This window comes from Narcine bancroftii, chromosome 9 (genome assembly GCF_036971445.1).
Source record: "Narcine bancroftii isolate sNarBan1 chromosome 9, sNarBan1.hap1, whole genome shotgun sequence".
Taxonomy (NCBI): domain Eukaryota; kingdom Metazoa; phylum Chordata; class Chondrichthyes; order Torpediniformes; family Narcinidae; genus Narcine; species Narcine bancroftii.
This window is the reverse complement of record NC_091477.1, coordinates 91,354,478-91,371,074: the sequence shown is the minus strand read 5'-3', so window position 1 is coordinate 91,371,074 and position 16,597 is coordinate 91,354,478. Positions and strand designations below refer to the sequence as shown.

Sequence of the window (16,597 nt, the reverse complement as noted above, 5' to 3'; positions counted from 1 at the left end):
GTGGGTATCGAAGAAGGCCATGCCTGAATCCTTACTAACTCAGACATAGACTGAAAAGTGGCAAATAACATTCATTCCTTAAAGTTTCAGACAATGGCCATCTCCAAAAAGAGATGCTATGGCATTACATTCATGAATACCACAGCATCAACATCCAAGGGTTCACTATTGACTAGAAATCCAGTTACAAGAATGAGTGAGAAGCTGCGGTTTTCCAGAATGAGTGATTTATCTCCTGATACCACATCCTTTCTGCTATCCATAAGGCACAAGTCAGGATTGTAATGGGAACCACATTCACTTTCTTGAATGAGTGCAGCTCCAATAATTCTCTTGAAATTAATGACCATTACAGACAAAGTAGCCAGCTTGGTTTTCATCCCTTCTCTGGCACCATTCCAAAGTGGCTGCAGTGAGTCCCAACTACATCAGACAGTGGTTCTCAACCTTATCTTTCTACTCACATAGCAATTTAAGTAATCCCTATGCTCTGTGATTGGTAAGGGATTGCTTAACGTGGTATGTGAGTGGGAAGGGGTGGTTGAGAATCATTGCTCTAGACCCAATAGTTACTGAAATGTTTTGCTTGAGAAAAATTATTATTGGCCCATTTCCTTTGGAGTTATGAAATTGTGCACATAATAAGTCAGTTCCCTTACTAATCACAGAGCACCTATGGCATAGGGAATACTTAAAGCGGCAGGTGAGTGGAAAGATAAAGGTTCAGAACCACTGACATAGGGTGTTGTAACGACTCACCTCAGTTGCTCCAACATCACTGACCAACTTGGCCTCTACCTGCAAGAATGAAAGGGTTACAGGTGCACAGGAACACCACCACTTGCAGACTCCCCTCCAAACTACACACGTTCAGATTTGACAATATTTGACTTCAGTTCATTATCATTGTTGGGTCTGAATGCTGGAATTCCCTCCCCAACAGCATAGTGGGAATGCCTTCAAATAAGTTGCTCATTTACACCTTCTTTCGGATAATTAGGAATGAGTAAAAGGGCTAACCTTATCAGTGGTGCCCAGATCACAAAACAGAAAAAATAGGAAATACATTCACTGATAAAGGTTTTTTCCTATTGTTGATGTTATTTGGACAAAGGTAATTCCAGAAAGATATTATAAGCAAACACTGAAATGTTGTCAAAACATGAACTTACATTGAGAACAACCAATGCTAAAAGACCTGAAAACATGCTCAAAATTTCTTCATTTTCTGTCAATGCAATTTCTCAGTTGTATGAAGCAAGTTTTACATTATGCCAATAACATTTCAGCTCCATGCGTCAAATGCAGGATTGTGGATACAGGTGCAAATGTTTGCTTTATTATGTTGAGAACATGCATATCTACCCCTTCAAAAGTTAAATAAATATCATTCTTGTTGATGACCTGACTGCTATAATTCTGAATCACAGTACATTCTCTGTACAACCATTCCAAGGCCATCTTGTTTGATGTTTTCTAACATCGACTAATTTCAGGTTGACAAAATTTCTTCTCATCTCACTCTGGAATGGTCAACCATCTATTTTGACACAGTGACCACTGATTTTGACCATACCAGCTTGGAGAAGCATCAAACCTGCATCTTCCTTGGAAGAATAATACTAAACTCTAGTAAGTGTAGAACCAATGCACTTAGTTTCTCCACCTAGAACAAAATATTAATCTCAAGAATTAATCTAGTGAAGCTTTATTGCACTCCCTATATCACAAGTATATCCTTCTTTATGTAAGGAGGCCTTAATGCATGTGATATTCCAGATACTATATCATTAGGGCACTATATAATCAATTGTTTCAATACATTCACATCACTATGATCTAAGTAGGGGTGGCCAACCTTTTAATTTAGACATACAGCACAGTAACAGGCCATTTCAACCCACGAGTCCGTGCTGCCCAGTTAACCTACATCCCCAATATGTACTCATGGGCCAAAATGGCCTGTTACCATGCTGTGTGTCTAAATTAAAAATTGAAAGTTTGGCCACTCCTGATCTAAAGTATCTGAAGTATTATTTACTCAAGCAATCTCAAAACATCAAGATTACCCTTCACAATAAAAGGCATTGTGAATTGTGCATGAAAATTTGCTCACCTGAATTAAGGCCCACACTTGACTATCATGAATTTGAAAATCATTAATGCTGCCTTGTGAAATTGGTACTCACCTCCTACTTAAGTTGTTATGAAGCACAAAGTGATCAGTCGTTGTTTCCACAGTAGCAATGACCCTGACTGTTACAGTTTGCCATAGCATTCAATGAATGAATGCCGTTCAACACTGAAATCCTAAATTTAGGTTTAAACTTATATTTCTTTAATTGTTACGGAGGAGTACATAAATATTCAGGTTCAGTCAGTTGAATGGTCATTTGAGGTCTTATATTTTCCATGTTCCTTAAATAAAAATACTGTGGTAAACTCAAGAACATAATGAGTGTTCAGAGATTCATACTTAATGTGTTTGAATTCCATACATAAACAATGTCAACAATGAATTAGGACAGGAGTCTATATGTAGAAATCATCATTGTAAATGCCCATGGATGCTGAGTGACCTGTTGAGTTTCTCCAGCACTTTCATGTGTTGCACTCATAAACCATATTGTGCATTTGTTTAAACATGTTGTTCTTCAACGTCAGTGAAAGCATGAACCAGATACAGAAACAATGAAGCAGAAGCACAGATCTAACAAGGAGTAAAGGAAAAATTAAAAGGTATTATGAGAATCAAAGAAGATTGAACTTAGACTATAAGACATAGGAGCATAGGTTATTCAGTCCATCAAGTCTGCTCCACTCTCATGAGCTGATCCATTTTCCCCCTCAATCCCACTGCCTGGGCTTCTCCCTATAACCTTTGATGCACTGGCTAATCAAAAATCTATCAATCTCAGCTTTAAGTACACCCAATGATGGTCTCCACGCCCACCTGTTACAACAAATTCCATTGATTTGGTTAAAGAAATTCCTTCATGTCCCTGTTCCAAATGGACACCCTTCAATGCTGAAGTTGTTCCCTCTTGTCCTATACTCTCCCACAGTGGGAAACAACTTTTCTACATCTACTCTTTCCACATCTACTTAAGAGGGAAAGTCCAAAAGAAGGGAAATGGGAGAAATTGGAGGCCAGGAGAACAAAATATAAATGAAGATAGAGTGTACAAAGAATTCCCAATGTACATATGTTATATTGTATCAGTGCATGTAAACAGTGTAATTTTTTTCCCTATGTCATCATCCATTTAAGTTAATGTGTATAAAAAAAGGGTTGAGAAAAGATAAAGAATTTTTTTTTAATTTCCTCTCTAACACATATTTAGAAGACATGTATACATTAATCTCACTCCCCTACCATTAGCTTTGTTAGCTGAGATTTATACATAGTTCCCAACATATGGCTAATTAGGATAACTTCAAGACTTAAATTGTGTGCTAATTCAGGACTTATACTGGCTAAAGTTAATTACTGAAATTCTGTCTGCGTGTGCGTGCACGCGCGCTTTGTATCCAAATATAATAGCTGTGATGAATTCAAACAGCATGCATGGTATCATAAATTATCCGATCATTGGTGTTTTGACCAAGAGTTGGGATAATGTAATTCAATTGGTCTCTATCCAGAATTATTTTTAAGAAATAATGTTAAATCAACAATTATGGGTGTTTATTTTTCAATTGCATTTATATTAATTTGTGATATAGTTATATGATATGACATACTTTTTGATATATTAATAGATGTATGCAGGATTATTATGTTAAATGATAAAGATATTTTTAAAAAGAAAGTTATTAAATTGTAAAGAAGGTCATTCTATGCCAGTTGCTTTGTGCTAGGCGATGAAATGGCTAATTCACAGAATGTATTCTTAACTGCATAGTTTCCAATGGTTTATACAAGTGTAAAAAGATGACAAGAAGATAGTTCGTTATAATCTTTTTCAATAGTAATTTGGAATGGACAATAAATGATGGCCTTGCACCATCACCTTAAAAAAATGAACAACAATGAAAAATGAATATTGTTTTTATCTATTTTAAAGTTACACACTCATTTATATAGTTATGATTTCAAGCCTTCTCATAGAATAATAATTGAAAAAACAATTGAGATATAAATCTAATTCACTAAACAATTTCTACCTTTATCAAAACATATCTCCCAAACACATTAGACCAATTTCAATTCACCTACAGACAGAAGCCTTCCGCTGATGATGCTCTAGCCTTGTCCTTCCATTCCATTTTGACTCACCTGGAAAACGATATCTCATGCACCAATCTGTGGTTGATTGACTTCAGCTTGGCACTTAATACAATCATGCCCCAGAAGCAAGTGGAGTATTTAGCACCTCTATGAAATTTTGGTTAGACTACACTTGGAATACTGTACTCAGTTTTGATCTCATTACAGGAAAGATGTGGAAGCTATGTAGAGCATGCAGAGGTGATTTACCAGAATGTTGCCTGGATTGGAGAATGTACCTTGAGAGGCAAATTTTACAGAGAGGGATGAAAGGTGATTTAATGGAGCTCTGCAAGAGTGATAGATAGGGTAGACAGCCAGCATTTTTTTTCCCCAGGGAAAGATTAGCAAACACCAAAGGACGTCGATACAAGGTGAGGGGAGAAAAGTTTAGGGGAGGTGTCAGAGAGTACACAGAGTAGTGAGTGCCTGGAATGCATTACCAGGAGTGGTAGTAGTCTGGTACAATAGAGGCATTTAAAAGACTCTAAGCCAAGTAAAATAAAAGGTTATGGGTGTTGAGTAGGTTTATGTAGGTCTGAACAACATTATGGGCCAAAGGCCTGTTCTGTGCTGTTTGCTGTTCTGTGTTCTAATGTTGTGAGGGCTATTTCTCTGGGTGCACAAAATCCTATTTATTGATCATCCTAGGCATTTTTCTCTCTCTATGTTTTATGTGCTAAGGGTCAAAATATTAAGCCTGGTCTGGAACCTTCCTTGATTGTTAGCAAGATGGTGCAAAATAACTTCACAGAAAATGTCCAATCCCTTTGTTCAACCAAGGTAATTCACGTCAATATTCTAAATTGTTGTATTACAGTATTCTAATATGCAATTGTAGCGATATGCTTGGAGGGAGTGGGCAGAACCAGCGCTAACAGCTCCTGTCTTGTGACAGCTAGACACAACAGCTTCCTATCTACTGGCAACTAACCACTACAGCCACGAGGCATAGTGACTCAGCAGCACCCGTAGGTCTACTGACAAGCCCTGGCCCACTAAACGTAGCAATGTCATGAGGTCGTTAGCACTTCAGATGTTATAATGCCAGATCACATGTTGTGTGTCTATATCAAGCCTGATAACTCTATAATAAATTCTCTTCTCTTTGCTGGCTGACAACTTCAGGTGTGGTCTGATTATTTCAACATGATGGCATATGAGCACAAACATCATCTGCCACTCCATGACATCTGAAGTGCTAACGACCTCATGACGTAGCTACGTTGAGTAGGCTAGGGTTTCTCAGTAGACCTACGGGTGCTGCTGAGTCACTATGTCTCGTGGCTGTTGTGTCTAGCTGTCACAAGACAGGAGCTGTTAGCGCTGGTTCTACCCACTCCCTCCAAGTGTACCACTACCCAATAATAATATTTTAAAAGATGATCCAGCCATCTATAACATCCTTTTGCTATTATATGTATACAAAAATGTCTTATTTGCCTTATCATATTACTGTCATTAATTTCCAATGCATGTTTCTCAAGTGGTCTCCACCATGTTGGTAGCCTGATCTCTTCAGTCCCAGTAGCATTTGTTCACATAGCTGTTTTGTAACTATCCTTTGATTAATCTTCTTCCTGACAGCTAGGACACCCAATGCATTGATATTGTAGTAGCTTTTAGTATCTAATAGAAATGTAGTGGTGCATCAAAACAAAGTTGATGAATGCAAATCTGCTCTTGAAAAATTAAAATGACCATGCCATAGATGCAGATGTCTGCACAAAATTGATTTCTCTCCTATGATTTTTCTTCTCTGTGTAGATCCTTACAAATTAGAAAATAATCCAAAGGCAGCAGACAAACGCCTCCCCAGAGATGAGGAGGAGTCAACAATGTGAGATCATTAAATGTACATGACAAGCGAGGCTATTTGACATACATAAACAGTGAATATATTATCTTTCAGAGAGAAAAATGCACGAGTGGCAGCGAGAGAAGGGAACATAGTTGAGATGAGGTGCCAAGAATTGTTTCCTAATGATTGCAATTGTCTCTATTCTAGTGAATAATTACAGATTCCTGGCGTAAATTTATAGCAAGCACTTTATTAAATTGTGAGATCTTCGAAATAACATCCAAAATTCAATCTTCATAAAAAGAAGCAATAGTTTCCATTTGTTCGCCTGCTGGGAGGAACTCATCAAGAGATGATAAGTGCTTAGAAGAACAGTTTAGTTCATCAAGTTTGACATACCTGCCCACTCTGTCAAGCATCTAACTTACAAATGCAAAATACTGATGATGCTATAAATATGAAATAACAAAATAAGAGGAACACTCAGGAGATCAGACTTCGCCTTTGCAGATTAAAAAAAATACAGCTCCAATCAGCTTTCTTCAGAATTTAATTATTAAAAAAAATCTATTATTAAGATGAGGAGGTGAGGGAAGGGGAGGAGGGAGTAACAAGGTGTGAGAGAGGTCATTGTCTTGAAACATGCAAGAAGATCATACTGGACCCAGCTCCAGATCCTCTCTCACCCAGAATTGTTGTTTCCATTTACAAACGGGTGTCTGAGATGACTGTCGATGTCCAACAGGCATGCTCTGAACAGGCCTCAGGCCAACATGTCCCGAGGCTCAGATCCTGCAACAGTTTTGACAGTCTGTGACAGCTCACCAGCTGTTAATCCTGTGAAAGGATTTTGTCTCATTTTCTTGAAGCATTCAAAAATGATTCAAGTAGGTATTTTAAAAATCCAAAATATTATCACAGTGAAAATAATTAAAAGGATTAAAATAAGAAAAACATGTCCCTGATCCAAGTGAGATGGAATGATATTTGAGCACCTGGCCTTGCTCATGATCTACTGAAGGGTCAAAGCAAGCTGCAGCTTGACCCTTTCAATGGCAAATGTTGCTTTGCAACTTAAGTCAATAGTGAGTCAGCTTTGTGGCCGGCAGTCTGATGTCTCAATTTGAAACCATCAATACAGATTTCCTAATTTGGCTGGTTACGTGCAGATTTCCAAATTGTCCTGAGGTCTGATTGGCTGGTAGCCAGCGATTCCCTTCATTCCTTATAAAACTATCAGTCATCGGTCAGTATGAATGAACCCTGTAAATTTTATTTGGAAATGTCATTGAAATCTAAGGGCACATAGGAATGGTGTTAATGGAGTAAAAACAGTTAACTTCCCAAATTATTCAAACTTATAAAACTGGAAAACTAAGAGTTTGCTTCCTGAACACTTTTGGGTGTATTTAATTGATTTAGAGCTGCTGGACACAAAATCACCTTAAAATGTTCCTGTCATGTACCTTTCTTTAGATATAAACTATTTTTGTGATTTTGTGTCATATTTTAAGTCTAGTAGTATATTGCCCACAGGGTAAGCTGTTTTGGTCAGTCCAAGCATATCTGGGCATGCACTCATGTAGGTGCCATGCAAATGTTGTCTTAAGCCTAGGCTTGCTTAGTCAGGATAGATGCAGACAAGTGATAAAAGCATATACAGATACAGATGTTATAATGCCATATACAGATGATGTGAATTCCATCATTGCATCATGTGCACATTGATATAGATTGAACGTTTATTGACGCACAACTCAAGGGGAACTTGAGTTTCAAACTGAGAAAGTTGACAAGAAAGTCAAGCTTGTTGGAGACAGATTAAAATTTCAAATATAATGAAAAGATTAGCTTTTGCCAAAGAAACTTGATGCAGTGCAGTAGTGTAAAGACTAACTAGGGCTACAACATGTCTCATTCAAGGATAAAATCTATTAAAGCAGATCAAATGAAGCACGGCTTGAAAGTGCAGTGCAGGAATATGAAATAAGATTATTTTTCAGATTCAAGTGACAACAGAGATAAAAACATCAAAAGAAACAGCAGGCAAGTTGAGGATAAATAAAATTACAAGCAAATAAGTCCAGATGTAATGAAATGTATCACTTTAGAAACCGTCCAACTTGGGATGATGAATAAAATTTGGACAAACACAAAAAGATAGGATCATGGGGAATAATGAGGAACAAAGGAGCTTTCATGAACAAGCCTATGATCTCTAAGGACAGCAACAAAAGTCAGTGCTAAAGAATGCATACTGTAGCTGACACTGCCCTTCATTAGCTGAGAAGTAGACTGTGAGCATGTAGATTATTGTATAGCTTTATAAAACACTGAGGCGACAGCTGGAACACTGTGCAGTTCTGATTATTGCTCTGAACAAAGCACAGAGGAGATTCACCAGGATGTAGAGCATTTCAGATGTGAGAAGAGAGTGGATAGATTAGGTCTGTTTTCTGATAGAGGTCCTGCTCGAACTTTGAAAATTATAAATGGAATACAAAGGATAGATAGTATGTAATCTTCCCATCACAGAGATGTTTAAAACCAGAGTGAATAGGTTTAAGGTAAGGAGTACGAGATTTCAAAGAGATTTGAACAAGAATTATTTTCATCTTGATGGCAGTTGGAATCTGGGACACACTGAATGAGGGCTGTCATACAATACAGAGCAGGTCCTTCATCTCATTTCATCCATGCCACCCAAGTATGCATTCTGGACTCGACTCATTTGCCTGCATTTGGCCCATATAATGAGTTATGGATGTAAAGATTCCTGCAATGTGAACTATTTATCTTGATGAGTACTTGAATGACCAATGCATAGAAGGCTATGGGACATGAAAATGGGATTGGTACAGATGGGTGCTGAATAGTCAGCAGAAATAAAGGTCAGAATGGTCTTTTCCAGTGCTGTAGGAATCCATAGCTCTGTAACCATGCTAAGTTCAATTAGCAAATATTTTAAGGAAATACAATGCGATCGTTAAGGGTAGAAATTTACCAAGCAGATTAAAAAATTTATTGTTGCCAATTTTACAAGAGAACTGCTAAAATTATTTTGAGTGTTCAAATTGGTTAACATTTGAAATCCACATCAATAACTGAAAGGCCAGTGTTTGAAACCACTTTGCTCATTCCCCTCTTAAAATATAATTAAATTAAAACACAAATTATTTGTTGAATCATTGCGTGAACAATTTAACAATCATAATTTTGCTTTGGGCAGTCTGGAACTTCAACTGTTTTCTTTACAGAACAACATGGCCATTAATCACTCTGGTGAAATAGTTTGGTCGAGTTACCATTTTTAAAAAAACTGTTTTCTGACATATTCTTGCATGCTACAGTCTGACTTTCAAGGAGAAATAAAAATTTTAAACCAATTCTTTAATTTTTTCACCATATCTTAACTGATTTCCTTTTATCATATTTTTGATTTATGCTATCTGCTGTTTCTCCTTTTTATGTTTAGGTTCAGCTCCTCATTACACTTTATATTGTAAAGGTTTTCAAAGAATACTCTAATCTTTGGTTTTGCTGTTTATTTCATCTCACAGTATATGTTTAAGCGTGTAAATTTACAAATGGGTCATTTCCTGTGTAAAATCTCATAAGAACATAACAAAGCTATCTATATGGGGTTCAAATCCAAATAACATTGCTTTAATAATGTAACTGGAACTATACTCTTTACCCTGGAAACTCCAACAAGATATCTTTTGGACCAAATGTTCCTTTGAAATACAGTAAAACCCCTGGTACCCAGCACCTATAGTGATTGGTGGATGCCGGATAAGTGAATTCTCTGGTTGCTTGAGACTGCATGGTGTGTGATTGGTGAACTAATGGCAAGGCATGCCAATTTTAAACTTCCATATTGTTCACCCATTTATTTTCCATGGTTATTTTGTTGGTTTTGAGGCTCCTGGTTTCTTGAATTCTGGACAACAGGGGTTTTACTGTACCCTTTTGTAATAGTCCAAAAGATACTGGCAGATTATTGGACAGCACGGTTGGTGTTGGGTTACACAGTTAGCACAACACCTTTACAGTGCCAGCAATTGGGACTGGACCTGGGTTAGAATTCTGCGCTGTCTGTAAGAAGTTTGTACGTTCTCCCCATGTTGTGTGTGTTTTCTCTGGGGTCTCCGGTTTCCTCCCAACCTTCAAAAATGAACCGGGATGTAGGTTAATGGGGTGAAATTTTGGCAGCATGGACTCATAGGTCTGAATTGGCTGTATATCAAATTTAAAAATATATACATCTTAGATAGAAATCCCCTCATAATATGGTTTGTGAAATGGTTTTGAGGCTGAATGCAGCAAACCTTCATCCTGGTAGCAGAATGCTATATGCCAGCCTGTTCTGACAATTCACAATAAAATCCCCAAATTGCAGTTGTCAAGACAAGTTTATTGTCATCAGATTGGACAAGTATAACCCAATGAAACAGAATTCTCCAGTCCTCGGTGAAAATCATACAGGCACTCAACAATACATGACACACTTACAGGCAAGCAATCCATATGCAGACAAGTGTTTAATCTGTACACATAAATAAATAAATATTGTTTCATGAATATGAGGCTCTTGAATAGTTAGTGTGAGCTGTTCCTTTGCTTCTTCAACATTCTCACAGTCTGTGGGAAGAAACTGTTCTTCAGCCTGGTGGTGCTGGCTCTGATACTCCTGTATCTCTTCCCCAACAGGAGCAGCTGGAAGATGGTGGGTGCAGGGTAGAAGGGGACCTCAATGATTTTGTGTGTCTTCTTCAGACAAAGATCCCTATAGATCATGTCACTGGGGGGACGGAAACTCCAGTGATCTTATGGCCCTGTGGATTGACCTCTGATCCATTGCACTGCAGCAACCCTACCATACTGTGATGCAGCCAGCCAGGACGCTCTCGATAGAGGTCCTATAGAAGGCTGACATAATGGTGGCTGGTAGCCTTGCCCACTTCTATCTTGTGAACTCCAAGAAACTTTGTCTTGTGCATGTTGAGACTCAGGTTTTTACTCTCGCACCATTTCACAAGATTTTTCACCTCTTCTCTGTTGTGCGACTCATCATTTTTGCAGATGAAGCCAACTACTGTAATGTCATTTGCAAACTTGACTCTGTTAGAGCTGGATCTGGTGAGGCAGTCATGGGTCAGAATCGTGAACAGGAGCAGGCTGAGCGCACTGCCCTGACGAGTGCCATTGCACCACGTAATGCTCATCATAAATGGAACACTGCAGATGACAAAAAAATCCCTTGCTCCCTGTTCTGGATAACATTCTGCCACTAAATACACATACAAGCATGTAATTTTAATCTACAAGGAAATTTACATATTTGCTTCCCATTTACTACCTACCTATCAATCAACACATTAGTCATGTACTATACTGTAAAATTAAGTCTGAAACCTAACTCTAACTATATGGCAATTCTATCATTGGATTTTGAACACCAACAGCTGTTCCAAATAAATATATGATTCTAGGGTTAAACATGACAGCTTATGCCTTTAACATTCCTCAAAGACAGTCATGTATCATTGATCCTCTGTACAGCAGTGACCAATGAAGCACACCACACTACCACCATCCCCCCTCCACCCACCTTGACTTCCTCATCGCAAGACCTCAGTAAATACAAATCGGAAACAAAGACTCCTCCTCACTGACAATCAACACAGGGGCATCTCAAGTAAGCATGCTTAGCCCACTACTCTATTCACTCTACAACCATGACTGTGGGTAGCCACAATTTAAATACCATCTTCTTTTTTTTTCTTTGGCTTGGCTTCGCGGACGAAGATTTATGGAGGGGGTAAAAAGTCCACGTCAGCTGCAGGCTCGTTTGTGGCTGACCAGTCCGATGCGGGACAGGCAGACACGATTGCAGCGGTTGCAAGGGAAAATTGGTTGGTTGGGGTTGGGTGTTGGGTTTTTCCTCCTTTGTCTTTTGTCAGTGAGGTGGGCTCTGCGGTCTTCTTCAAAGGAGGCTGCTGCCCGCCAAACTGTGAGGCGCCAAGATGCACGGTTTGAGGCGTTATCAGCCCACTGGCGGTGGTCAATGTGGCAGGCACCAAGAGATTTCTTTAGGCAGTCCTTGTACCTTTTCTTTGGTGCACCTCTGTCACGGTGGCCAGTGGAGAGCTCGCCATATAATACGATCTTGGGAAGGCGATGGTCCTCCATTCTGGAGACGTGACCCATCCAGCGCAGCTGGATCTTCAGCAGCGTGGACTCGATGCTGTCGACCTCTGCCATCTCGAGTACCTCGACGTTAGGGGTGTGAGCGCTCCAATGGATGTTGAGGATGGAGCGGAGACAACGCTGGTGGAAGCGTTCTAGGAGCCGTAGGTGGTGCCGGTAGAGGACCCATGATTTGGAGCCGAACAGGAGTGTGGGTATGACAACGGCTCTGTATACGCTTATCTTTGTGAGGTCTACAATTTGCCAAAGATACCATGGTTGTTGGCAGAATCACAGACGGAAATCTGGAAGCCAGTCGAGTGGAGTCATGGCAACAAGATTCACTCAATGTTAATGCAAGAGTAGGGAACTGATTTTTTACTTCAGGAGGGGGAAATCAGAAGAATATGAACTAGTCCTCATTGTGGGGTCAGCAGTGGAGAGGATTAAGAACTTCAAATTCCTGGGTGTCACCATCTCTGAAGATCTGTCCCGGGGCCCCCGAGTCAAGGACAGCTCTTCCCGACTGTCATCAGATTCCTGAATGATCAATGAACCAAAGTCACTAGCTTACTTTTTGTTCACTTTTTTTTTAAATTTATTGTTGTAAGGTGGTTTATATGAATATTTGGCCTGTGATCCTGATGTAAAACACCAAATTTTGTGACTTGTTCATGACAATAAATTCCATTTCTGATTCAATGCAATCACGAAAAAGGCTCACCAGCCTTAAGGAATTCTTAAGGAATTTGAGCAGATTTGGGCAGATGATGTCACCAAATTTCTACAGGTGTACCATTGAGAGAATTCTGACCAGTTACATCATTGTCTGGTGTGGAGCTGCCAATGTACAGGATAGAAATAAAAGACTACAGAGAGTTGTGAACTGGGCCAGCGCCATCATGAGCATTAGTCTTCACTCCATCAAAGACATCTATAAGCAGCCTCTATCTTCAAGGATCCTCATCACCCAGGCTATGCCCTCTCTACACTGTTACCATCAGGAAGAAGGTTCAGGAGCCTGAAGACAAGCACCCAGTGGCACAAAAATATCTTCCCCTCAGCCATCAGATTCTGAATGAACAATGAAACACTACCTCACTTTCTCTTCTTTATACATTAATTTATTTATTTTTATCTGTAATTTACAGCAATATTTGCCACTGTGATTACTGCTGCAAAAACAATGAATCTCGTGAAATGTCCATGACAATAAATTCTGATTCTGAGCTCAAGAATCTCCTGGTCAAACAGCGAATTTACACAGGGCACTCTGCTGATGGCAATCTTAGCATGTTTTCCAAAAGGAAGAAGCACTTTGCGCTATCATGTTGACTTTCAGTTTACTTTTAACCTTTAGAGTGCTCTTATTTCACTTTATCACTTCTATATTGTATCCATCTTTCATATCTGAATATTTTCTACTGAAGATCTGTTATCCACTTTGTAAAACATGAATGGAAACCCAGATTCCCATCTGGAACACTAAAAGCTCCCGACCAGAAATTAGAAAATGTAGGTTTATGATATTTTTTTTGAAATTTAGGTTGAACAAAGGTAGATTTTTTGTACCATGCCCAGCTGGTCTAAAGATCTGAATTTTATGTTGTGTTTGATTCGTCTATGTTAATATTAAGTAGGATCACACAGCCCTCTCCACCAGATTTTTGCTCCATTTTGTTCTGGCATCAGGTGAAGGTCTAATTCAAGATTTACTTTGGATTGGGAGTATTGTGCCAGAATTGACATATACTGGTTATTAATAGTAAAGCTGCAGTGTAAATGTACACTTTCTTAAATTCATTATCGGTATTCATCATATTTGAGGACAGCCTAACTACAGATTAATGAGGTACTAATGAGACCATATCTGGAGTATTCCAAAGAATTTAGGTCCCTCTTTTTAAGAAAATGAAACAATTTCATTTGAAGTGGTTCAGGGAAGGTTGACTTGGATGATTCAAAATATGAAGAATGGTCTTTAAGGAAAGGTTATGCAGATTGACATTTAACTCACTAGGGTTTAAAAGAATGAGAAGTAATCTTCTAGAGAGATGTGGTTTTGTCTGGTTGTATGTGTACTATCAGATGATAATAAACTTGAACAAAACATTTAAGATATCTGGGGTTCTTGACAGGGGAAATGCTGAAAGAATGTTTTCTTTCATGAAAAAGTACAGAATTGGAAAATATGCTTCATAATAAGAAGATATCTATTGAAGATTGAGATGTGGAAGAATTTCTTCCCTCAGAATATCTTTGATATGACTGACCACAGAAAGTCGTGGTGGCACAGTCAAAAGATATAACTTACCACAGAAAATTGTGGTAACAGTCGATGGCATAGAAACAATTTCATCTCAGCATAGTCACAGGGGATAACAATCAAGTACCCATTGAAACTAATCTTATTTACGAGCACTTGCTCTGTTGCTTCTGTGCCATGACAATTCAGGAGCTTAAATTTGTGAGAGGGGGAGCTTCCAGTGCCCTGTCTGACAGCTCACTGCAGATTGCGGCCATCCTTCCTACCCCTCATATCTATGTCCCTTTATCAGATACACTTTAGCCTTCTCTACTCCACAGAAAACAAACCACCCTATTCCCTCATAATACAAACAGTCCATCTCAGACAACATCCTGGTGAATCTCCTCTGCAGCACAATCACATTCTTGGGTGTGATAGTTGAGAATGACAAATTTCTCACAAGGAGGAAACGAAAAATCAAGGTAATAGACAAGAAAGGGAGAGGATTGTCAGATTAGCTGTAAATTTTTTGAATGGCAAAGCAGGTTCTTGGGGCTGAATGGATCTTGTTCCAGCTACTTATGTAGGTGCAACATTGGGGAAAAAACCCTGCTATTTAGTGCATGGGGCTGAATGGATCTTGTTCCAGCTACTTATGTAGGTGCAACATTGGGGAAAAACCCTGCTATTTAGTGCATCAAGAGAAGAGAGTGAACACTTATAATCTATAGAATTTCCTTTTACCCATGTTACAAAATTACTGATCCCAATATTTTTTCTTTCTTGTTTCTATTTTATATGATCAGCTCAGTTAATTGGAAAGTAACCCTAATATTCAACCAGTTATCCTTGAAGCATTTCAACATTAACCCAATGTTCGGGAGGATCTGCTGATTGTCCCAGCTTCTGTTAAGAGCTGCATTCTATAAGCTGAGTAAAATTGCTGAGGCAAACAGAAATGCAGTTTGTGTAAATCTTTTGTCCCTTGTTAATCAAACCCAAAGTAACGTCTCTTCCCTGGTGTTCTACAGAGAGTCCAAAGCACGAATTGGCCTGAGGAACCTTTCACATAAAGCCATTCGGCACAGAAGTGGGACTTCAGCCAAACTCATCCATACTGGCCACGTTGATATTCTGGCCTAGTCTTAGTTGCCTGCATTTGACCCATATCTTTCTAAACCCCTTTCTATCCACCTATCTGTCCAAATGCCAAAATACTACCTGCCTCCAAAGCATCCTCTGGTTGCTCATTCCAGATACTGACCACCCTCTGAGTGAAAAAGTAGTCCCTCTGGTATCGCTCATAACTCTTCCTTCTCACCTTAAACCTATGGATTCTGGTACTAGAATCATTTTCCCTGGTTAAAAATGTTCAGTTTCTGCATGCCACTTTTATCTTCCTTCTTACAGAATTCAATCCAGGCTGCCATGATAATAAAAACTTGAAGGAAAGTGAATGAAAACCCAAGGAATGCTATTAGTTTTATTTTTGCAGACATGTCAGGTTCTAGAGAAGAATTAATGGTGATCATAGAGATTTCATTCATTCCAGGTTAAAATGCAATGTTGCAAACAGCCATAGCTGGGAAAAAGACCTAAAAAAAGAAATCATCCATTTATTTCAACCCAATGTGCTAATCCAATTATGTCAGAGAATTAATAGCGAGACCTAGATCTATCATACAGCTGACTTCCTTTGCTGAGTGGATCATTGCCAAAATAGCTGCATTTAAAGTTATTATTGACTTGTAGAGCCTATACTTGCTTGTAATATAATTTCAAATTCATCCCTCTCCCATTTTGGAATCTCAGAATTCAAATTTTGTGGCATCAAGAGATCAAGCCAAATTCTTCTCATGAGATCAAGGATTTTCTCTTTCTTTTGATCCATGATCTGAAATCCTTCTTCCATTTATCCCAAAATTTGCAGGAAAGAAAAAGAGATGAAGAATAGAATTTTTTTTTTTAAAGTCCATTCAGAGACAGTAAGTGGTTGAGGATTACACCTGCCTCTGACAGCCCTGTACACCGATCTTCAGTCCCATATCTCCCTGTCTGCTCTCCATGGCCACACTTTGGCCAATGG

At 38.8% G+C, this 16,597-nt stretch overlaps 1 protein-coding gene across 3 annotated transcripts in view; it reads left to right on the top strand.

The window, feature by feature from the left end:
* Window positions 1–16,597, top strand: part of si (sucrase-isomaltase) — a 244,673-nt gene that overhangs the window by 53,659 nt on the left and 174,417 nt on the right. The gene's annotated exons all lie outside the window — the stretch shown is intronic.